The sequence below is a fragment of the Pan troglodytes genome, chromosome 18 (genome assembly GCF_028858775.2).
Source record: "Pan troglodytes isolate AG18354 chromosome 18, NHGRI_mPanTro3-v2.0_pri, whole genome shotgun sequence".
NCBI classification, from domain to species: Eukaryota; Metazoa; Chordata; class Mammalia; order Primates; family Hominidae; genus Pan; species Pan troglodytes.
The window spans coordinates 54,843,223-54,861,849 of NC_072416.2; the positions used below are offsets into that span (position 1 = coordinate 54,843,223).

The window sequence follows — 18,627 nt, forward strand, 5'->3', positions numbered from 1 at the left end:
TTTCTTTTCAACATTCTTTTATTTTCTTTTTTTTTTTTTTCCTTTGAAATTTTGTTTACATTTTTATCTGTGTAATGGGAAATACCATCACTAGCTCTTGGGCCAGGGAATGAGAGGCTATGTAGATATTCATTATTTGGTTAAATTGACCTTAATTAAAAATCTACCCAAAATGAGCCAGGAAACAAAGCCTTTGGGAGTTACTTTTATTTAGATATAATATTCCATATAGCAGAGTCACGATTCATTTTCACATTTTTATTTGAATGTGAAAGTCAACCTCAGCCTTTGAAGATATAAGATTTGTGTGTGAAATATCAAGCACTCCATGTCCTCCTCTTCTAGAGTGTGACTTAAGTCCAGATGGTCCAAGACCATCCCCCAAATCATCAGCTCTGATTGCAGGATTCATCAGTTTGCCGTTCTGTTGCAAACCCAGTGGAGATAAAAGCATAGACCTAGAAAAAGCCTTAAGAAGGAAGGTTGCAAGTGCCCCCAGCTTGCACTTAAGGAAGGGGTAAACCTTGCCACTGCACTCCTCTGTAGCTGCTCCACTGTGAGTTGACTGCTCGGACTTGTACACACCCCTCCTAGAAAGACGTTTAAGCCCCTGTTTCCCTTCTCTGGTGGTCAGTTCCTCTGCTCAGACGACCCCCTTCCCCACTCATTAAGGTAATTGGCCAGGCAGTCTCATGGGTCACGTGCTGAGTCTGCAATGTACAGAATCCAGACCACCACATGGCATCAGCACCATGGGTGTTTGCTCCCTGAGCAGTAGTTGTCACCCATCATTTGCTCTGTTTCCCCCACCATCAGTCCCAAAGCCCTAGACTAAACCAGAGAGCAAATTAGGTCGTGTTTGTTCCTGAATGGGCCAACTGGAGCCTTGAGACACTGGGCAGTGGTCTGCTCTGCTGGTTTGATGGACGGCTCCCTGAGGTAGACTCTTTCCCAGCAGAATATTAAGATCCCCAAAGGGTCCCCAAAGGTGCCTTTGCTTGTAGGGAGAAGTTTCTGTCTTGTCACAGGGTGTGGTCATCCCCACTGTCCCCCAGTTGTTAAAATAATTGTTACCTTTTCTTTTGGGAAGAAATAATCTGTAGATAATGGAACCAACTGCTGCTTATCAGTAGGATTCCATGTTCCAGGAAGGATGCGGCCTGAGGGTCAGTGGAGCTGTGTTCTGCCTTCCTCCTCTAGTCCCATCTTGTCACCCTGGAGGACTATCTTCAATTGAGCTTTACTAGAAAGTCTTGAAACATGAGCCCTGCAGAGGCCTTGATTTAGCAAGTTGTGCCCTGCTTATATGTGCTGATTTAAGCTAATCAAATGATTTAATAGTGCTTTTTAAAAAAGAGTACTCCTGGCCGGGTGGGGTGGCTCACACCTGTAATCCTAGCACTTTGGGAGGCCAAGGCAGGTGGATCACCTGAGATCAGGAGTTCAAGACCAGCCTGGCCAACATTGTGACACCCCGTCTATACTAAAAATACAAAAATTAGCCAGGCATGGTGGCAGGCACCTGTAATCCCAGCTACACAGGAAGCTGAGATAGAATTGCTTGAACCCGGGAGGCGAAGGTTGCAGTGATCTGAGATTATGCCACTGCACTCCAGCCTGGGTGAAAGAGCGATACTCCGTCTCAAAAAAATAAAGAGTACTCTGGCCGAGTGCAGTGGCTCACGCCTGTAACCCCAGCACTTTGGGAGGCCAAGGCAGGTGGTTCGCTTGAGGTCAGGGGTTTGAGACCAGTCTGGCCAACATGGGGAAACCCCGTCTCTACTAAAAATACAAAAATTAGCTGGGCATGGTGGCAGGCGCCTGTAATCCCAGCTACTCGGGAGGCTGAGGCAGGAGAATCACTTGAACCCAAGAGGCGGAGGTTGCAGTGAGCCGAGATTATGCCACTGCACTCCAGCCTAGGCGATGGAGTGAGACTCTGACTCAAAAATAAAAATAAGAGTACTCTGGACTTTTCATAAAGTGCAACTTAGTGCTTTGTTTTTCTAATACTAGATTTTACTTGCGGATAGAAATATAACAATGCCACAAATGAGAAGGCTCAAGTTGTTTAAATACATGTTTGCTCCTGGCTTACCTCTTCTTCACTATCCCATGAGAATCGTGGATTTGCCTTTCCTTGCATCCTGCAGTTCTCCTTGTCCCAAAGAGAACTGCACACCAGCCCTGCATCCAGGGGATGAGGTTCTTTGACCTGTAGATGAGTCCTAAAATGAGAAGGGAGAGAAAAGCAGCCAGACCTTGAGCTGCTCTGCTAGGGGAGCTGTGAGTTGGGAGAAAAGTGGTCACTGGTTGGCAGTTAAGGACTTGCTGAGAGAGACATTTGTAGGAGAAAGAAGATAAGTAGGTTCATACCAGAAGGGCCAGGCCTCAGATGGAGCAAATCCCAGTTCTTGTCCTACAAGCTGATTGTGCGATTGAGCACAGGCCTCTGGAATTGTGCAGAGATGAGAAACAGGCTGAATTTGCAAGGCCACAACATCAGGTTGTCATGTACCCATCATTACAGCTTATGCCCAGAAGTCCTGACCCTGTGACAGGTTATTATCTTAAAAACTCATCTTCAGCCCACTTTTTCAGAGAACTAACTCTTTCCTTAGATGTTGGGCCAGGATTTCACTATTTACCCAGAGAAACTAAGAGAAAGTGGCACTAGGCGTCTTGTCTTCCAGATGTGAGATTTCGATCTTTCTAATGAAATTGGGGGCACTTTGAGACTGTCAGGGTTTGTTCCTGTCTCAGAATGGCTCATAATAAACTCACTGAAACACTCAAAGGAAAGTACTGACTTGATCTGGATCCTTTTCAGAGGCCTGGAGATTTAATTTCACAGATTCTCTTCTTTTGGCTCAACAACAACAGCAACAAAAAACTCTTTGACTCCCCAACCTCAGAGGGAAAACTGAAGCGAAACTGGTGAGCTCTGCCACAGCAGATGCCTTCCTTTATCACTCATGAGCTGGGCGGGCTCATCAAAGAGCAAGAAGTGCGCATTTTACACTGGGGCCAGGATGCAGACCCAGCTCCTGTCCTCCGCGAACTTACAGTCTAATTAGAGCCTCTTAAGGACAATTTGGCAGCCACTGTTAACTCTTGATGCATCATTTAAATCCTAGAACAGGCAACTTTAAAGCAAAGAACTACAGACTTTTCCGCAGTGTCCAGCATTTGCTGACCAAAAAAAACCTGAGGGTGATTTTTCTCTCTTTGAATTTTTACCATTGCCTGCACCTAGCCAGAACCCTTAATACTAAATTAGCAGTTATATGCAACTCTGCCAACGCCTTCCTGCTTTAGACTGGATCTCTACTATCCTTTTTCTCTACTAGGCACCAGAACCTTTGTCTAGTTCATTAGGTGGTTCACATCAGTTGCCAAATTTCCAGCATGCCACTCAGGAAGTGACTTGAGCATGCTGAATGCTGAGTCAGAAAATGAACCCCTGGGCTGGCGGGTTGACCCAGGCCTGACAAAGTCTTGGCAGTCCCCACACTGACTGCGAACTCTCCCTTAGCCTCAGTCAGCTGGGAAAGGAATTGAGCCCTGTGTCAGCAAATTGGGAGAAAGTGTTACATATAAAATTCTTGATGGAAATGTGTGTTTTATATCAGAATTGGGCTTTTGTTCCTGCATCTCAGAAATACCAGGAAGAAGTCAGCATCTCATTAAACAGGAGTTGTCTAAACTGTGGAAGAAAATATCCCCCATTCTTTATCCTACGCTGAATCCACAAGTCTTCCCATCTTCCGCCATCTTCTGACAATTCCATAATATATTGGTATCCCTCACAGGGCAGGGACAGGAAGGAAATAAATCTTTCTGCCACTTGTTTCCAACTGAAAAGGAAAAAAGTTAAAAATTACTAAAGTGTTCTGAAAAGAGATTTCAAGTGGTCTGTGCTGCTTTTTTGCCTTGTTACGCACATAACTTGTGACTGGCTAGATAGGCCACATGTATTTATCAGCCAAGATTCCATTGCCGCAGATCATTTCAAAACCTCTTTGTGTGCTGGGCCGTGCTAGGTAGCTGGAATATCTGAGGTAAATTAAGCACTGATTTGTTCCCAGAGTTGTGCATAATTCTTTAAAAGTAGGCTCGTTTTTTTTCGTTTTTTGTCCAGGATCACCTAAGTGAAGTACTTGTGGTTCTAAGTTGCTAACCCAGAGAAAGAGGATATTTTCCTGTCCTAACCTTGGTTTTTGCAATATGCTTCTCCTGTGTGCCCTCTCTGGGGTATCTGGCCCACAGTAGATTGCTCAGCAGATATTTGAATGAGCAGATGCTTTGCTTTGTCCTCCTGTGCCAAGCTCCTCCCCACATCCTCTGGATCAGCTCCACGTGCCTAGATTCAGACTCCGTGATTCACCATGGGGGCCCTTAATAGGCATTCAGTCTGAAAGAAGGTGGAGGAGAATAATGTCTCCCAGGATCAGATGAGACTCAGGGCTGTTCCTTCAAAGACAGAAACTTGCAGAGCTGCACAGCAGCAGGGAAACATTGAGAAGGGGGTGGAAATTTGATGTACTGTGAATAATGAAGGCCGGATCTTTAAAAAGAAAAAGGGACGGGGTGCTGGCAGAAACCCAGCTCTGCGCTAGCACAATCTGTACGCCTGGCTGCCTTTGCCCTTGAGCTTCTATTTCTTGGGGATGGGGAGGGCAAAAAAGTTTGCCCCAGACACTGGCTTCTGTTTGAACAGGAAGTGGGGAGCCAGTGATCCCAGAGGGGACTTCAGCATCAGAACATATGCTTTGGTGGCCTCAGCAGACCTGGCCTAGGCAGGCTTTCAGGTGGCACCCAGGGGCTTTATGGCCTGCAGGTAAGTCCCCTTCATCCGGGTCAGACTTAGCAAATAAAAATATAGGACACTCAATTAAGTTTGCATTTTGGATAAACAGTGAAGAAGTTCCTAGTGTAAGTATGTCCCAGTTCTATGTGGCTGCCCTATCTGGGCTTGCCTCTGCTGATACTAGCTGCCCAGAGACCTTCAGGCCTGCCACGGGCTGCCGGGAACTCTCTAGTGGAATTGGATTACCCTGATTTTGTGCATTGTTTGTGCTTGTGTGGGCATCGGAAATGACTGAGATACGCAGTTTTGAAGAGCTAGGCAGGCAGCTGAGCGGGATAATGTGGGCCCCAGTTGACCTCAGTGGCTGTCATCTACTGTGTTTTTCAACCAGGAATTTCAAATACTGTGTATTTTAGAAAGAAAGGAAAGAGTCAAAGTACAGCCTTTTCTCACTTGATCAGTAACTTGTGTTAGAAACTCAGTGGGGGAGAATTCTTTGCGTTTTTCAGTTGACTGATTATTTTCCTTTTTTTCTTTTTTGCTTTTCTCGAGTCACTCTGTGTGGTGCTTGTGGGAGAAGGGAGAGGGTGGGAGAGCGTTGGTGGATGTGTTCTGCATGTTCCTTTCTGTACAGTAACTTCTGCATTTACTCTGTTTAGGATGGTTCCTTCACCACTATCCCTGTCTGTAGCCAGTAAATTTCTGGAATATTCTCCCAGAGTGCCATGTGCCCTCTTTGTTCAGTCCTTCAGTGGAGCAGAAACCTCTCTCAGGCCTTTCCTGGGAATATCTTTAGCTGAGGCACAGCCTGGGGGCTCCTCAGAAGGTGACAGAAGTGCCTCTACCTGGCCTCGGGGGTTAATGAGCCAGGCCCCTTCTCCACTCCCTGCAAAGAAGGCTCCTAAGGCCTATCCAGTCCCTGGGTCTGCGAAGTCCCCAGAGGTCTCTGTAAGTACAGGACTCCCATCCCAGCTCTGAATTTGTGCTTTCTCCCCCTGAACTTCAGAATTCTTGGCGGGAAAGGTCAGATTCTGACTGTGGTGGGACAGTAAGTCAGAAGCATTCTGGTGATAAACCCAGCATGTGGCATGCATTCTGGGGGCTAGGAACAGCTAAGATCTGTAACCCGTTATTTTAGACCTTCAGTGGAAAGCATTTTAAATGGGGGTTGAGAGCCACTTATTGGCCTTGGGGAAGGGGAGCCGGAATTTGGGGGCCATGTTTTGGTGGGGTGGCAGAAGAGGCTTGGGCCTGACCTTGGGACAGATGTCTCCTGCTCTCTTAGACAGTAGCTGCCTGTGCTTTTGACCAGGGCAGATGTTTTAGGATCTGGGTCATGGGATTCTGCTCAAGGATATGCAGATGGCTAAGGAGGTAGGGTGTTCATATCTCTCCACCTGGAGACCTGCCCTAACAGGAGCTCCGAAGTGACGTGGGTCAGCTGCCCAGTGGCCCAGTGTGCTATCCCTGAAGGGGCTCCACACCTGTGTGCTATCCCTGAAGGGGCTCCACAAAAGAGTTTCAGCCCCTCCCCTTTGCCTGGGGCCCTCAGCTTGTGCTGGCATCTGGGAGGCCATTTCCTGATGAGTCACCTGGGAATCTGGGCCTCAGACCCCATCAGCCGGTTTAATGGCCTCCTGTGGGATGGCACAGCACCTCCTGGAGCTGGGGCTGGCAGCCTGTGGCTGTGGAGGGAGACTCTCAGGGGCTGGGAGCAGATGGAGAGAGGGCCTCTGGGGGTAAGGGTGGCCCTGTTTATTTGGGTTTTTTTGTTTTTTTTTTTTTTTTTGAGACAGAGTTCTTGTTGCCCAGGCTGGAATGCAATGGTGCAATCTCAGCTCACCACAACCTCCGCCTCCCCGGTTCAAGTGATTCTCCTGCCTCAGCCTCCCAAGTAGCTGGAATTACAGGCATGCGCCACCATGTCCAGCTAATTTTGTATTTTTAGTAGAGACAGGGTTTCTCCATGTTGGTCACGCTGGTCTCGAACTCCCAACCTCAGATGATCCGCCCACCTCAGCCTCCCAAAGTGCTGGGATTACAGGCTTCAGCCACCACGCCCGGCCTCAGGTTTCTTAAGAGCTATAGGCTTTTCAGTGGGGTGAAGATTCTTTCTGGGTCCTCAGTTACAACCATTAAAATGCCACCCAGATGGCAAGGGAAGAAGACAAATTTAAGGCCATTGGTCCCCCCAACATGAGTGGCACCTCAGCTGTTCCTGGAAATGGCCAGGTTTGCATAGAAGCCCTGAGAAGCAAACAGCCACAGAGAAATATGAGGACTGATGGTGGGAAGTGAGGCCCCAGAGGCTGGGGAAGCTGCCTGCTGGGAGTGCTATTGGGGAGAGACATTTTCGTTGGAGAGGTTGGCTGGAAATTCTTTTTCCTCAGTTTTCCCAAATGTCTCCTTCCCGTAGCGCCAGTCTAGAGGCATCACCCCCACCACACCACTGACCCTACCACACTCGGGGTGGGTCTCTGATCAGCTTGACGGAGCAGCTGGCTTGAATTTTTAGGAAAATTCGAACCAAACCAAATAGAGCACTTTTTTCCTTCAAAAACAGACGTTTAAGATGTGGCCCTCTGGTGGCTGGCAGCTGCCAGTAGCATCAGAAAGCACAAGAATGTCAGACTTCTTTGAAAACTAAATTCTGCAAGTAAGGGTCTTCCCAACAGCAGGAGGCGGAGGATGGGAAGAGGGAAAGGTAAGGAACATGGAATGACCGTGCCCTGGCCGGAGGGAGCAAGTCCTGGCCAGGCAGCCACCCTGCACCACAAGGCTTCAGAGCTTGGGAGCTGCGAGTCCTTCCATTGCTCTGAACCAGTTTGCTCTTGTAGGAAGCAGGCACGCCAGTTTCTATTCCATCAGGCCACTGGGAAGAGGAAGTTAAAACCTGTTGCCTGTCGCACAGGGGGCTCTCCATAAATAAAAGTTCATTGTGGCCACCCAGCTCCCTGCCTTGTGGAGACGGTCTCCAAGGCTGTAGGCATGTCCTCCACCACTGGGCTTCTGCCCTTCACAACAGGGCCTGCACATGGGTGCAGGTCAAATCAATGACTCCCACCTCAGGGATGCCTTTTTTTTTGATAAGAGACAAAATTAGGTCAACATTGATGAGCCAAAAATTTGCTAATGGGGAAAGACATTGACATGTCAAGTTCAACTTGTGGTTCCTGTTTGTTTAGGAACTGCCAAGTGGAGAATGCAGTTCAACAAATGTTTAAGGGTCTGCCCTGTGCCAGGCATTGTTCTAGGCACAGGGTCACAATGGTGACCTGAATCAAGATCTCTGCCGTCAAGGAGCTTCCTTCTTACTGGGGTGAGAGACAATAAGGGGCCTCTTCCTATAAGGGTCTCTCTTTCCAGGCTGACTCAAGAGCTTCACTCATCCATTTAGCACCCACCATGGCCCTTGAGGCAGGCTCCCACTCTGTCACCTAGGTTGGAGTATAGTGGCACGATCTCAGCTCACTGCAACCTCTGCCTTGGGGGCTCAAGCGATCCTCCCACCTCAATCCTCTGAGTAGCTGGGACTACCGGCACGCGCCACCACATCCAGCTAATTTTTATGTATTTTTTGTAGAGACGAGGTTTTGCCATGTTACCCAGGCTGGTCTCGAACTCCCGGACTCAAGTGATCTGCCAGCCTCGGCATCCCAGAGTACTGGGATTCTAGGCGTGAGCCACCGTGCCCGGCCCACTGTGGGGTGATTTCTGAGACTAAGGTGCAATCCCTGCTTTCTGAGGTTCACTGTGTGGTTGGGGAAAAGAGAGAAGCAGGTTATGTACGTGTGCACACAGACACCATAATCAAATAGGAAGCCTTAAGAAATGCCACAAGGAGCCTGGCATGGTGGCTTACACCTGTAATCCCAACATTTTGGCGGCTGGGGCAGGAGGATCACTTGAGCCCAGGAGTTTGAGACCAGCTTGGGCAACGTGGTGAAACCCTGTCTCTATTAAATACATATATACAAAAATTAGCCAGGTGTAGTGGCATAAGCCTGTAGTCCCAGCTACTTTGGAGGCTGAAGCAGGAGATAGCTTGAACCTGGGAGGCAGAGTTCAAGGCGCAGTGAGCCGAGATTGAGCCACTGCACTTCAGCAGCCCCTGTGACAGAGCAAGACCCTGTGTCAAAAAAAAAAAAAAAAAAAAAAAAAAAAAAAAAAAAGCCACAAGGAAGGGCCATATGAAGGGGAAAGATTCTGGCCGGGATGCAGGAGCTGTCTGCAAGTGACCAGGATTCAGACCTACAGGGATGGGAGAACACTGTGTGGGTGTGGCCATCCTGCTAGCCCAGGATGCAGGGACCCCCAGGTCCCTTCGGCCTGGCTGCAGCTGGCCTGCTTCATATGCCCCAGCGGTGTCGTGCAGCTGTTAATCTCTCCTATGACCCTGAAGCAGGAGAAACAGCAGGACTCAGGTGAGTTGAGGGGCCTGCCAGAGGTCCCAGGCCTCATGTTTATCCCTTCCCTGGCCAAGCAGAAGCCTGACTAGGGCATCTCCCTTGTTCAAGAGGTAAGTGTGTGGCAGGTATGGAGGGCACCTGGGGTGTATGTGGCCCATGAGGCAGAGAGATGAGTCAGGGGTGGTCTGACTTGGGGGCACACACTTTCTGTGCAAACCAATAATTATAAGGTTACCTGTTGTCCTTGGGCAATGAATCCAGCACAAAAGGGCTGGTAGCCAGTTTATGTATTCCTGTGTCTAACCAGGAGAGAAAAAGCTCTTTAAAAGCATTTTACAACATGAAAGATAACTTTAAAAAAAAAAACAACTTGAGATCAGCAATCCCTTTATCAAGAAGAGCCAGATTCTGTGCTGCACACAGCCTTAGTTAACGTCTTCTTTCCTCTAGCTCACAGCGCCAGCCCTGCAATTCACAGCCCTGGCTTCATCTTAGAATCATCCAAGGAATTCTTGCCGCTACTGATTTCCTAGCCCCTGCCCCCTGAGCTTCCCACTTAATTGGCCTGGGGAGGGGCCGAGGCACTGATTCTTGTTTTTTAGAAGTTTTCCGAGTGATTTTCATGCCCTGCTAGGGTCAGGAACCATTGCTGTGACTGAAGCAGGGAGTGATGAAGTAGGCCTGTGGATCTTTCTAAATGTGGAAATCCCCCAAACCCCTTCCCCAACACAGATTTTCATACAATGTCTGAGATGTACTAAATAGGAAGATACAAATTCTATCTGGTTAGGGAAAAACATGCACCACCCCAAGTCCCATTGGGTCAGCTTGCCAACTCTATACCCATCAAGGTCAAAGCCAGCCTAGCCGTCCAACATGGTTTTTAATGTTGGGAAGTTAACCATTAAAAATGGCATCAGAGGCCGGGCGCGGTGGCTCACGCCTGTAATCCCAGCACTTTGGGAGGCCTAGGCAGGTGGATCACTTGAGGTCAGGAGATCGAGACCAGCTCGGCCAACATGGTGAAACCTCGTCTCTACCAAAATACAAAAAAATTAGCTGGACGTGGTGCGCGCGCCTGTAATCTCAGCTACGCGGGAGGCTGAGACAGGAGAATGGCTTTGGAGGTTGCAGTGAGCCAAGATTGTGCCACTGCACTCCAGCCTAGGCAACAGAGTGAGACTCCCTCTCAAAAAAAAAAAAAAAAAAAAACACATTAAAGAGCATCATTGTGTGTGAGGGGCTCAGGGGGCACATTTTTAAGGAGATCACAAGTGAATGAGCACTTGACAGCTCTGGCTGGAGCCCGGGGACCCTGATCAAAGATGCTCTTTCCCAGTGTTCGGCCGCCCCTGGCCTTCCTGCATTCACCACTGGCAGGCACGTGCCCTGAATGGGCTTGTCCCGAGCCTCTTCAGTGCACAGTGCTGCTGCTAACTGCAAGCTCCTTCGGGGTAAGGAGCCGACTTCTGTTCTCCAGGCCACCCCTCAAACTTCCTGCTGTGGGGCTCCATACCCTGCAGGACCTGCACCGAGCCAGAGCATGAAGGTCCACCATGGCCCCAGCCTGGAGTGCAGACTCCCATTGGAGGGAAGCCCCTGTGTCTTCTTGCATCTGAACCCTGGGGTGCTGGGTGACCACTGGCAGAAGATCCTTTACAGCTCTGCTGGGGGATGGTAAGGAAGTAAGCCGCTTATTTCAGGTATCTGGCGGAGAGTCAACCAGATGATGTTGGAGAGCCTCTGGACACTGAGCTTCTAGGACGCTGAACGTTCTCTGCTTTTACATGCATGCAATGCCTGTCAAGGCCTGGGCTCTGATGACTCTAAAAGCCAACTCTTTGCGTTTCTGCTTTTGGACCTGAGCTCCTCCTCTTCCCACTCTTCCCTCTGCCTCAACTTTTAAAAATTAAAAACAAACCAACAAACAAAAACATGTAGCAGCTGCCCTTACCAAAGAGCACTGCCTTAAACAAGTAGAGGATGAGTACATTTTCTCCCACCTTTCTTTTCTGGTAGTTTAAGGGCTAGAACCAAAAAAAACCAGAAAGTTTACATTTGCAGAGCATTATTAATGTCCTCCAAAATGCTGCTTTCACAGATCCCCTCTTAATATCATCGGAAAACCCATGGCTGGGTAGAATTATCTCCATTTGACAAACAGTGACCTAAAAGCACCAGGTCAGAAAGCAGGCTGTACAGATCTCAGCCAGGCCTCTCGGCTCACATCTTTCCTCACTCCCTGGACTGGGCCTGGCTTGAGAGAGTGGGTCGGGGAGCTTAGCTTTCAAAAGCAGCTCTGAGATTCTAGGCCTCCTGCTTCTGGTCACAGGAGCAAGTCATAGGCCCCTAGACTCCAAAAATATCCATTAAAGAGTGTTCTGATTGGAAGTCTACCTGTGGAATTCAAAATGGAACAGAATGATCATGTTTCCCCTATTGCTTTCAAGAAAAAAAGAAAAGGTTTCCAATGAAATTTGAAAATGAAAGGCTGGCCAGGCACAGTGGCTCACGCCTGTAATCCCAGCACTTTGGGAGGCCAAGGCAGGTGGATAACTTGAGCTCAGGAGTTCGAAACCAGCCTGAGCAACAAGACCCTGTCTCTACAAAAAAATGTTTAAAAAATTAGTTGGGTGTAGTGTAGTCACAGCCTGTAGTCCCAGCTACTTGGGAGGCTGAGATGGAAGGATCACTTGAGCCTGGGAGGTGAGGCTGTGGTGAGCTGTAATCGTGCCACTGCACTCCAACCTGGGTGACAGAGTGAGACCCTGTCTCAGAAAAAAGAAAGGTCAAAGATAGTGAAGACAATGGGTTCGAGTCCTTGGTTTCTTGGAGAGCACATTGGCAGAGTCATCAGGGTGGAGGAACATATGCTTGTGTCTGTTATTACAGGACTGAATTTTTATTAGAATTACTGCTCCAGTTCGTGTTGATGCAGTAGGGCTGAGCACCAGCTAAACCTGCATGGACAGATAAAGAGTTGATGGGGATTTATTTATTTATTTATTTATTTATTTATTTATTTATTTTTAATGAGGAGGAAGAAGGGAAGAAAGTAAATCTCACTCTTTCATCAGGTAGTGACTACTGATCATCGTTGTGCTTTCTGCCTGGAGCTGCCACGAAGCTCCAGGCTAACATTGGACTTTGTCCTTCTTAAATAATTGCTTATCTTTTTGCTTTCTGTGTCATCTACTTCACTCTACCCTGGTACAAGCCAGAGGAAATCATCCTCTCTCTGAACCCGTGTAGCATTTTATCCAGGGATTTATGTCTTCCCGCCTCAGCTTGTGGCTATTTGTTGGCTACCTCCTCTGATGAACTGTATGCTTCTGAGGATGATGACCATGCCTTATCCTTCTGTGTGTCCTTCAAAATAGCCAGATTGTGTTTAATGCATTACTAATATCTACAAGTATGGAATGAATGTTGGCTAAATAGGGTTTTGTTGTTTTTTTTTTTAAGTCTGTCCGTGAAGAAAAAGGAACTAGGAGTACTCCTTTCTTTCTTTCTTTCTTTTTTTTTTTTTTTTTTGAGACAAGATCTCAGACTGGAGCCAGGCAAACACAGTTCACTGCAGCCTCAACCTCCTGGGCTCAAGTGGTCTTCCCACTTCAGCCTCCCAAGTAGCTGGAACCACAGGTGTGCACCACCATGCCTGGCTAATTTTTAAAATTTTTTTGTAGAGACAGGATCTCTCTATGTTGCCTAGGCTAGCCTTGAACTCCTGGGCTCAAGCAATCCTCCCACCTCAGCCTCCCAAAGCTCTGGGATTACAGGCGTGAGGCACCACACCTGGCTGGGAGTCCTTCCTTTAACAATGAAAATGTCTTAACTCATCATATATGTTTCCTTTTTTGCTTTAGCTATCGATAGCTTCAATTACCTTAGTGTCCAACTGCTATAACATTGTCCAGGTAGAGGACCAGGACTGCAATAGACACACCTGTGTGCTCCTCAAGGCTCAATTTCTTTCTTTTTTTTGAGACAAAGTCTCACTCTGTCACCCAGGCTGGAGTGCAGTGATGCAATCTCGGCTCACTGCAACCTCCACCTCCTGGGTTCAAGCGATTCTCCTGCCTCAGCCTCCCAAGTAGCTGGCATTACAGGTACCTGCCACTGCGCCTGGCTAATTTTGGTATTTTTAGTAGAGATGAGGTTTCACCATCTTGGCCAGGCTGGTCTTGATCTCCTGACCTCGTGATCCACCCGCCTCAGCCTCCCAAAGTGCTGGGATTACAGGCGTGAGCCCCTGCACCCGTCCTCAAGGCTCAATTTCTTGATCCTGGTTGCTGGAGAGGTTGCAGTCCAGCCTCTGGCTTCCCAGGCCTTCCCAGTGCTCAGTACCTCCATTGTTTCTCTGCACCCCCTGCATTGTACAGGTTTTTTTTTTTTATGTCTGTTCCCCTCTTCCCCATGAACATCAAGTCTGTGAGCCCCTTGCGGGCAGGGACCCAGATTCCACTATATGCACCCCTGAGCCCTGGTGCCATACTGGCCTGGGGGAGCCATTGGTTGGGGAAGATGTTGTATGGGTTCATCACTGTCTCAAAACCGGAGGAGCCACAGCCCAGAGGAGGAAGCCGGCGGAGTTCTGGTATCGTTGCTGCAGCTGGTGTTGTGAATCAGGCCGACGAGCAGCGCATCCTCTTACCCGGCTATTTCACGACACCAGGGTTGCATCATACCCATCCTCTCCAGGCGAGCCTCGTGGGACCGGGCCGGACGCAAGGACCTGGGGATGGGGTTGGGGTGGGAGTCTGTGTGTGAAAGCTTGTCCTCTGTAGCTCACTGGATCTCAGCCCAGACTGCTCCTCAGAATCACCTGGCAGCTTTCAAAAAACTCTGATGTCTGCCCCTCACCTCCTCTTGCCCAGGTCCACAGAATCTCCAAGGTGGGGCCCTGGAATCAGCATTTGTTAGAGGTTCCAGTGTGATGCCGAAGTCTGTGAGTAGTCAAGGGTGGGCCCTGGAACTCATAGCCAGGGTCATTGTCTGTTCCAGCCTGATTGTTGCCATAGCCTTCACCTGGCCCTCCCTGGCCCCATTTCTTTCTGCCTTGCACCATTCACCACACCACTGCTGCCCTGGGCCAGCTTTTCAGAAACAGATGGGGCCTGAGACCCCAGGACAAAGGCCAGGCTTCTTACCCTGGCCTTCAAGGCCTTCCCATCAGGGTTCTCTACTTGGAAACAATACAATAATTTCCCCCATAGAGCTCTCCCATGTCCCTCCTTCCTTTGAACCCTGCCCCACACAAATCCACATGCTGGTTCTGTTGGCTCTGCCTTCACAATCTGTCTCAGCTCCCAAACCTTCTTACCATCCTGCCATCCCACAGCTATTCCCCAAGTCTGGCCATCACTGTCCTGTACCTCCAATGGACCCTGACTAGTTTTTTTTTTTTTTTTTTTTTTTTGAGACGGTGTCTTATTCTGTTGCCCAGGCTGGAGTGCAATGGGGAAATCTTGGTTCACTGCAACCTCCGCCTCCCGGGTTCAAGCAATTGTCCCACCTCAGCCTCCTGAGTAGCTGGGATTACAAGCACCCGCAATCATGCCCAGCTAATGTTTGTATTTTTGTAGAGACGGGGTTTCATTGTGTTGGTCAGGCTGGTCTTGAACTCCTGACTTCAGGTGATCTGCTTGCCTCAGCCTCCCAAAGTGCTGGGATTATAGGTGTGAGCCACCATGCCCACTGACTAGTCTTACCTAGCCCTTCTCCCTCAGCCCATTCTCCAGACAACAGCCAAAATAAGCTTGTAAAAATAAACCTGACCATTGCAGAATAGAATAGGACACTTCTAACCCTGGCCTATAAGGCTGGATGTTCCCTTTTACATGTCTTGAATGCCAACTCCTTGGTCCCTCTGCTCCAGCCACACAGGCCTCCTTGCCAGTCTCGAAGCCCACACCACAGTCCTGCCACAGGGCCTTTGCACATGCTTTGCCCTCATCTGGAACCCCTGTGCTCATACCTGCTCACATGTGGGTGGCTCCTTCTCATTGTTGGAGCTTGGCTCAAATTTCTCAAAGAGGCCTAATGTACCCTTCCTAAGAAAAAAAAAGCTTTGTTTTCTTAACAGCACTTATCACTAAATGTATTATAATACTTGCTTGTTTATTTACCGTCTCTTCCATTAGAATGTGAGCTCTAGGAGGGCAGGGTCTCTGTCTTGTTCCCTGTGGTGCCTCCCTTGCCTAGCACAGGGCATGGTATGCAGTGGGCACTCAATAAACGCAGTGGAATGAAGAAACAATTGGATCCCTTTTAGCCTCATCTCCCAGTATTTCTTCCCTCCTTTCCCCACCCCACAGCACTATGTGGGCCTCAGTCCCACTGCCTCTCCCCCTGCAATGACCACACCCCTCCTGAGCTCCTTTCCCTCCTCTCCCCTGTCATCTCCCCTCCACCCTCACCCACACACCTCCCTTCCCCTCTCCCCTCTCCTTCCTCTGGACAGCGTTCCTCCTCTGCTGGCCAGTTGCATGATCTCCTTGCTGGTCTGTCTGCCAGGTTAGGCTGTGAGGTCCAGTGCTTGGTACACAGGAGGAGCACAATAAATGCTGAGTTGCCTCTGTAGCCGCAAAGACAGGAGGCCCCGAGATTCTGAGGTTGCAGCAGGGCCTTCTGTCCTCACCATTTCAGGACCTGCATCTGGGGTTTCTGCTTCTCTGGGGTTTCCGCATCTCTGGTTTCCTGACGGCTGAAAGTTTCAGTTTCTTCACTGCTCCTGTTCTGTCTGAGAGCCAGGAGATCCGAGGGGCCCGCTGCACTCAGCCAGGGGCGAGGGATGCCTGGTAGAAGTGTCATTTCTATTTTGCTGCTGCAAAGCTGATGTTCACCCAGGTCAATTTCACGCTCAGAGTCATACAGAAACGGCGAGAACTGAGACTCTGTGGCCAAATCAAGGGCTTTGTTCCAGGTACATAGAACCTCAGATCAGAAAGGCCTGGCCCATGGGTTCTCCTGGAAGCCAGAGTCCTGAAAGGTAGGGACTGTGTGTGACCTAGCACTGTGTCCCCACCAACCATCAAAAAGAGTGCCTCTGTAAACATTTCTGAAATTGATTAAATTCCATCCAAATGCAATCTTCCCCTTCCTGGGGGTCTGTGCTTTGGGACAAGGTGTCTGACAGTCTCTTGGCATGTCCTATTGATGAGTCCTTCCAGGGGACCTGCTAAAACCCTCTCTTACCCCATAGAGAGGCAGAGGGGCAGAAGAGGTTTCTTGAAGCAGCAAATGTACCCCTCCAGAGCAGAAAGGGACTTTGGAGCTGTCTAGGCCAGGGTTTTCTGGAGGGAGGAGCAAGTGACTTGCCCAAGGTCACCCTTGGCAAGCACAGTCAGGGCCCCTCACTCTGCCCAGGACCACAGCACTGCTGGAAACCAGCCCAGGCCCCCTCAGGCTCCTTCCTCTGTGAGATCTTAATCAAGAATTTTCCACAGCTGCCCAGGGACAGGGTGTGTAGGAATGGTGTGAGCAGATAAAGGGCAGCTATGATTTTCGCCAGTCAAATGGCAGTTTAAAAGGGAGACGAGTGATAAGATCTACCCCGAGGGCCCAATGGGAGGTAATGAGCAGAGAGAGGCCTCCACAAATCCTCTCCCCTAACAAAGCCAGGGTGGGGCCCTCAAGCCTTCAGCCCCACTGGCAGATGCCTCTCTGAGGAGGGGCTGGGAATCCAGGGAAGTGGGTAGGGAGGCCTGTGGGTCATTAAGAGGCGCCCTGAGAAGATTTAAAAATTAACACATATGGTAAATGTATAAGCTTTGCAAAAAAAAAAAAAAGTGCACAGTGATCGTAACCTTTGGGGTTTGTCATTGAGGTCCTGTTATCCTCAGCTCACCTCTAGATGCGAAACTAGAGGCCGAATGCTGAGCTGGGAGGGCCTGTGGAGTGGCCACTTTCATCAGCCCCGCTTGGGGTCATTCTGTCAGCCAAGGATTTCCATGGAACCACCCTTTGCCCTCTTCGCTTCTGCGTCCCCTTCATAATTCAACAAGCGTTTGTCGAATACCCACTCTGTACTGTTTTGTTGCTTGGGATTATCCCTGAACAAAACAGGGCCAGATCCCTGCGCTTGTGAGTCTAACAAGGTGGATGAAATTTCTGTCTCCTCCCTAGAAAAGTGCACTGACGTATGAAAACTTATCCATGATTTTGTGGGACTCCTAGACACTCATCTTGGAGGTGGATTCCCCAACAGTGTTTGCTGCCCTAACACAGGCTGAGCATTTCATCTACCCCTTCTGCCTGGCCCTACAGCTGGGTGGGTACACCTGTCCCCAGCACCTCTGGAATAGGAGTAAGAGGTTAGCAAGAGGGACAGAGTGAGCCAGCCAGGCCTTCCTGTGAGTTCTCAATCATCCAGTGCTGACTGGCTGTTGGGGGTCATGGAGCCCTAAGGATTTCGAGCACCATGGAGCCAGTCCTCTGGGGGACCTGTGTGAACTCTGTGAGCCCAAGCCCGAGAGGCAGGGGTAGGGAGGGAGAGGAAGTATGTCCCTCCATGTCCCTCCCAAGGATGACCAGAGCTACAGCATAAGCCAAGCTCAGATGTCTACACCTGGCAATAGCCTTTCTATCCCCTGCCTCTAGGAAGAGCAACTTATTCTCTAAGAATCAGGTCAGGGGTCCCCTCCTCCAGAAGCCTTCCCTGGTTGTCCCTACCCTGACCCTCCTCCAGGGACATCTCTCCCATTGCTACCTTCACTACACAGCTGGGCTGATCTGTTTCCATGCTGATTTCCTGAACGAACTCAGCAGCATCATGAGCACAGGCGCAGTGCCCACCATGTGTGTCCTTGGCTCCTGTCGCCACCTATGGCATGGTGGGTGGTCAATAAAAGTTTGTTGGGTGAATGGCTGCAAGATGGAAACCTCAGCAGAGGTGACAAAGAGATCAGTGATTTTCTGGTCAGCCGCTAGATCACCCCACTCCTGAGTAGCAGACTCCAAGATAGGGGAGTGTGTGCAGGGCATTCAACAGGGAGCCTCTTGTGGTCAGTACTTGTGGGTAGAAGGGAAGGAAGCAGGGCTGGGCAGAGGGAGAAGTGAGCTTCGGTGTATACCCAAAGCCTCAGCTGGGGCAGGGTGTCAGCTCTTTATAGCCACATCCGTCAGTCATTGAATGCTGGCCTCTTGGAGGAAAGGTGACAACAGGTGAGGCCAGCACCATAGGGGCTGACACTGAGAGCCCTCACAACAGCTGGGAAAATACGCCCTCCATTTCTGGTGACACATCAAGTGTGCGCCCACTAACTCATCTCTCCAGACCCTAACTCACCTCTTTCATCCCCTGACAGCTCAAATTTCCACCACTGCCTCCCTGCAATGGCTTAGGCACCTCTGGTAACAAGAGTGCTGCTCCCATGCCACCTGCATGCAAGGTGTGGCCTCAGAGTG

General features: G+C 49.4%; 1 non-coding gene across 1 annotated transcript; it reads left to right on the forward strand.

Annotated features, from left to right (window-relative positions):
- Positions 1-13,821: 13,821 nt before the first annotated feature.
- MIR138 (microRNA mir-138) lies at positions 13,822-13,904 on the forward strand. The gene has a single exon (NR_035672.1). It is a non-coding gene; the product is annotated as a microRNA mir-138 (primary transcript).
- Positions 13,905-18,627: the final 4,723 nt, after the last annotated feature.